Below are 5519 nucleotides of genomic sequence, written 5' to 3' on the forward strand. Positions count from 1 at the left end.
CACCTGCAACTTGCCGGAATGGTGGCACATTCTTCAGATGTAGTGGCAATTTCAATGGTGCCATTATCAGTTGGAGTGGTAATTTCAGCCACATGTGCATACAATTACTACGCTGAGGCATCAAAATCGCCGATGTGGTTGGAAAGGCAGTTGGTACAGTCGAAGCAATGGCTTGGTACAAGTTGCTTTCTTTACGTTTCCTGCTGGACTCCTTCATGAGGCTCGGCGTGCCCTCCATCGCGGCGATCTGTGGGCACGCTGCGGGGGGGTTTTTATACTGGCCCTGGCACACGACTACAGGTTTATGAAGGCGGATAGATCTGTCCTCTACATGAGTGAGCTCGACCTTGGGATGAAGCTTCCCAAGAGTCTCATGGCTGTCGTGCGGAGCAAGCTATTGCCCGCAGCGAGCAGGGATGTGGTATTGGGTGCCCACAAGTTTAGTGCCCAGACGGCTCTGTAGGGCCGGATCGTGGATTCTGTTTATGCGGACTCGGCTCAGGCATTGGATGCCGCCGTTAGTGAAGCCCAGAAATTGGCTAGTAGGGGTTGGACGAAGGATATTTACAGTGAACTCAGGTTGGGAGTTTTCCCTGGCGTTGTTGAAGAGCTTGATGCCCATCGGGAGCCGTATATTTTCCCCGCTTCTGCCAAGCTCTGATGATTGGGGTGTAGGTTTCCATTTGTGCGTGTGGGGTTAGTGGTTCGAAGCCCACTGTAACCATGGATTTTGAGTTCGATTGCTGTGAATACGAATGGGTTGGTCTTAATAATTTGGGGCTTCTCAGACTCCCGCAATTGTTTGCCGACAGGTAGTGCGGAGATGCATTAGCGTCTGCAATATAATATTTGTTCCTGTTTTTACACCATTGCTAGCATTTTTTAATGTCAGACATTGATATTGATATGAAAATACAATGACATCAATAGAAAGTTCAAGTTCTGCTTAGAAAAACACCGATATTCTTAAGGTAGAGTTATCGTGTGGTCTATTTCTCCCATAGTTTGCTAATTATGATTTCTTGAAACTTTGGTGATGGTCTGCCATGCCAGCATCTTTTCTGCTGAACCAAAACCCATCGGCAATTTCATCAAGGATAAAGCTTAGGCAAGTTCTTGCTGGGTTGTTGTTTTACTTATTTAATTAAATAACTAAATCCTGTTTTGACCGGGGAGGGCACAAACCTCTACACATTTTTTTTAATTGTTTGCATTACAATTAGAATATTCGTCTAAGAACGCCAATCCTTCATGGATGCTCTGCGATGCCAAGACTCAACAGCAATTTCATTATATATAAGGTTAGGCAAGTTTTTCCTCGGGTGGTTCCTTTCAGTAGTTAAACCTTTTGTTTTGACTGGAGAGGCGACGCACATCTACACAATTTCCATGTTAAAATCAGACTTTTTTGTCTAAGATCAGTGACCAAAGAGTATCTATTTCATCAAAGTTGAACTTTCGTGGATGTCCTGCCATGCCACCATCTTCATTGCTGAACCAAGACCCATCAGTGGTTTCATATAATTTAACGTTAAGAAAGTTCTTTCTGCTGTGTCAATTTTTTTAGTACTTAAACCTTTGTTTTGACTAGAGATGGCACACATATTTACACAATTCTATTTTACAATCAAACTATTTTTGTCTGAGAATTTTCTTTTCGCAAGGGAAGAAACATTTTTTTAATTCAAAATAGGATAAAGAACACTCTCTTCAGGGGCACTGGGCACATTACAAATGTTTATAAGAAACAGGCAGATTGTTCCTTGTCCAATATTACTGTGACCAACGGTATCTATTTCATCAAAGTTAAACCTTTGTGGATGGTCTTCCATGCCACCATCTTCATCGCTGACCCTACACCCACCCGCAGTTTCATAAAATTTAAAGGTTAGGCAAGTTCTTGCTGGGGTGGTTTTTTTAAGTTGTTATAACTTTGTTTTTTGAGTGGAGAGGATACAACTATGTACACAGATTCTGTGTTACTATCAGAGAATTGTTATCTTCAGAGTTTCATAGAATTTAAAGGTTAGGCAAGTTCTTGCTGGGGTGGCTTTTTGAAGTTGTTATAACTTCGTATTTTTGACTGGAGAGGATACAACTATGTACACAAATTCTGTGTTACAATCAGAGTATTGTTATCTTCAGAATGAGTTTCATAGAATTTAAAGGTTAGGCAAGTTCTTGCTGGGGTGGTTTTTTTTAAGTTGTTATAACTTATAACTTTGTTTTTTTGGCTGGAGAGGATACAACTATGTACACAAATTTTGTGTTACAATCAAAGTATTGTTATCTTCAAACTGTGACTTAAGGGTATGTATTTCATCAATGTGATACGTGACTTGTTAGGACAGAATGAATCCACTGAGTTTTGAGCCTGGGTCATCATCAGTGCAAGTGCTATGACTTGCCAGGTGCTTCGAGAAACATGGTCTGAGGGGCTGTACAGTACTACACAGAGCTGACTTCGTTTGGCTTAGATGCTAGGTTCGAGGGGCATCTTTTGCCAAAATCACTTGGAAGTTGGGACTTGCACCTGGCCTTACCTCTTTGAATATTGTGCAATCTGAGAGGTGCAGATCACAGTGAGAAGGAAGTAAGGTCCCGGAGGGGCTTGCGCTTCCTAGTGCAAGGAAGTGGTTAGATTAATAGGTTGATTGAGATGAATCAGGAGAAGCAGGAGCAGAATGATATCTTGATTAAGATGAATGAGGAGCTGCAGGAGCAGAATGGTCGTCTGATTAAGCTTACTCAGGAGCTGCAGGAGCGGATTGCTTGTCTTGAGTCTAAACAGGAGCTAAAGGCATAGAACCCTGTTAGACAGATTATACACTGTTGACAAGACCAGTGATCCAAGGCCCTGTTGGAAAACATCACTTTAGGTTTTGAATCATTTTTCTATTCGAAGAAAAACCCCCTTCATGAATGATTTCAATAAATTGCAAGCCCATTCAATCATTTGAGAGTCGATTCAGTCCAGTTGCAGTCTCTGCAAGAACATACAATTTGGATACTTAAACCAGAAATCCAGAATGTATTTTTTCCTCTTTTTTCATGGATCTACCCTTTATTATCACTATCCTTTAAAGGGCTTCCCTCTAGTTGTTCACACCTGTTTACATTTTGTCTTCCCTATTTCTGATAACATACATATTAGGAAATGTGAATGTGCTTTCCTACGTTTGACAAGATACTTAGAAATTAGAATAAGAGTGTACATAACTTACAGGCAGAAAATTTTTCTTTTAGTAGTTGAAATTTGAAATTTAAGGCTCTTTGGTTGGGACGGTGCTAATATTAATGCACTAGAATAGAACCTTAGGCACAGCAGACTTGTCATCTCCAGCTGAGGTTAATCTGTTTGTTGTGTTGGTAATGTAAGCATGCATGTGGAAGCAAATCCGTACTAATGGACACAACAAATTGGACCATAGCAATATGTCAAGCTTCAAGGTGAGAACAGGAAAGCTTATATTCAAAAGAAACTAATTGGAACAGATGTGAAGTCTGGAATCTTTGATATAAATATTATCCGCATATTTGCAATTCTATGATTTTTCAATGAATGTGTTTGAGATTCATGGTATGTGTTAATTTTCAGACCATGGCAAGCAAATACTGCACTTAGAAAGAATACTTTACATCTTAAGTAGCTGAAAATTTGAAAGCTTCAATCAAAACAACAGATCTAAGGATGTTAATCTACAAACACATATTGCTGAGAATTCAAACAGCAAATACACAGATCTGACTCTCAATCATATCTATCTCCTATTGAATACTGAAGGGTGAAATACACTGCAATAGCTCAAAACAAAAACTTGCTAACCAACGTAGTGTTGCTCCCTGCATCTCCATTTAAGTTTTCAGAAGAGGAAGAAGAGGGAAGATACAGTGTATCTGGTTAACCAGTGTGTGTCCTATGCCATAGCACAAAAGACGCTCACCCTAAACTCCAATAACAGTGAATCATCATGCATGGAAACGGCTGCCAGGGATTGTGTGCCCAACTGCAGATGAAAAATTCGATGCATGCATGTACTAAATCCTTGAACTTAAAATAAAATGTTGCATGGTCTCCTTGGGATTTGTGCCACTCCTAGATTCTAGAATAGTCGACTTATAATGCAAGTGCTCTGTTCTAAATAAGGAAATTGCACCTAAATTGGAATCTAACTGATTTAAAACTGAACTAGACTGAATCTGAATTGGAGACCGAACTAGACTCTAGAGAGTGGCACATGCATGCACCCACCTAACTCATCCCAACGTATATGTGCCAACCCTCCCTCTACTCTTTCTGCTGCATCATCGAGCTGCCAAAGCACTGAATGACTGACATTAGTGCACCCTCCAGCTTCTATACGGATCTGCTGCTGTATTTGCTAATTGAGTGAGCCCTGGTACTTCGGAGAAGACTAGCTGAGCTAATACAGCTAAAATTCTAACAGGATGTGCTGCTGTATTTGCTGATTGTGTGAGCCCTGGTATTTCGGAGAAGATTGACTAAGCTAGCACAGGTAAAAATCTGACAGGATGTACTATGTTCATTCTTTGACTGTTGTCAGGAAAACATGTTTCATTTTATATTTTACTGTTCACATATCATTAGGTAACATGACTCGGGCTTGCAGTGCTTGTTAAATGCATTCAAAGGTGTAACCGTGCATTACGCAGTGCACATGATTCCTTGATGTAAAGTATTTTGTGAACAGATTTGCGAATGCCTGTATTTTGGTGATATCGTTTTAGCTTTAGGCGATATATTATCTTTAAGTGATATATTATGTACAGAAACGACACCAAATTTGGATAGTGCAGTTTATTAAGAGAAACAGATTTGTTGTACATAAAAAAGTCTTAAACTTTGAAAGAAGTCCCCAAAAGTATTAATGAAGTTCTGAGCAACTTTACTCTGTTTTTTATTTTTTCATACAATATCACTGCTTTTCAAAACATCATAGTCTAATTCTTCTATGTTTGGTTCTTTCTCAAGCAAGCGTATATACATAGAAATTATGCACATTACATAATGTACTTTTTCTTCTCCTTCTGAGGGATTTTTGTCTTACTACTTTTTGGTTCATCTATAGACAAGGCGAGAAGGCTACTTTTTTGTGTCAACCAGTCACAAATTTCTCCACTTTTCATTTACCATGTACAACATTGTAATTTACTTTTTATTTAAAAAGAAAAGCGTCTTGCCAATAATCTATTGAATCTATTGAGCTTTAAGTATGAACGCGTTCTACACTTACTATATTGATATGAATGGTTTGGTTTTGGTTTTGTTCTTTTAATATCAAATGTACTGGTACAGGATGGTCAACGTGGTTATTGCCTTCGTCACTACTGAACTTTATATATGCTTGACTATCTATAGAACTTTCTTCCTTTTACTAATCCTATCGGCCTCTCTTTGTACCTTTTGGGACAATTGCTAGTTATACATACTAACATTAAATCACTAATTATAGCGTTATTAAACCGATTACTGAGATTTTAGTTTTCTACTCACTACC

At 39.1% G+C, this 5519-nt stretch overlaps 1 pseudogene; it reads left to right on the forward strand.

Annotated features, from left to right (window-relative positions):
- The first annotated feature begins 167 nt into the window (after window positions 1-167).
- Window positions 168-958, forward strand: LOC149171718 (enoyl-CoA delta isomerase 1, peroxisomal pseudogene; annotated as a pseudogene).
- Window positions 959-5519: the final 4561 nt, after the last annotated feature.

This window comes from Pinus tabuliformis, chromosome 4_2 (genome assembly GCF_031772625.1).
Source record: "Pinus tabuliformis cultivar Carrire ecotype Pingquan chromosome 4_2, CPIR1, whole genome shotgun sequence".
Lineage (NCBI taxonomy): Eukaryota > Viridiplantae > Streptophyta > Pinopsida > Pinales > Pinaceae > Pinus > Pinus tabuliformis.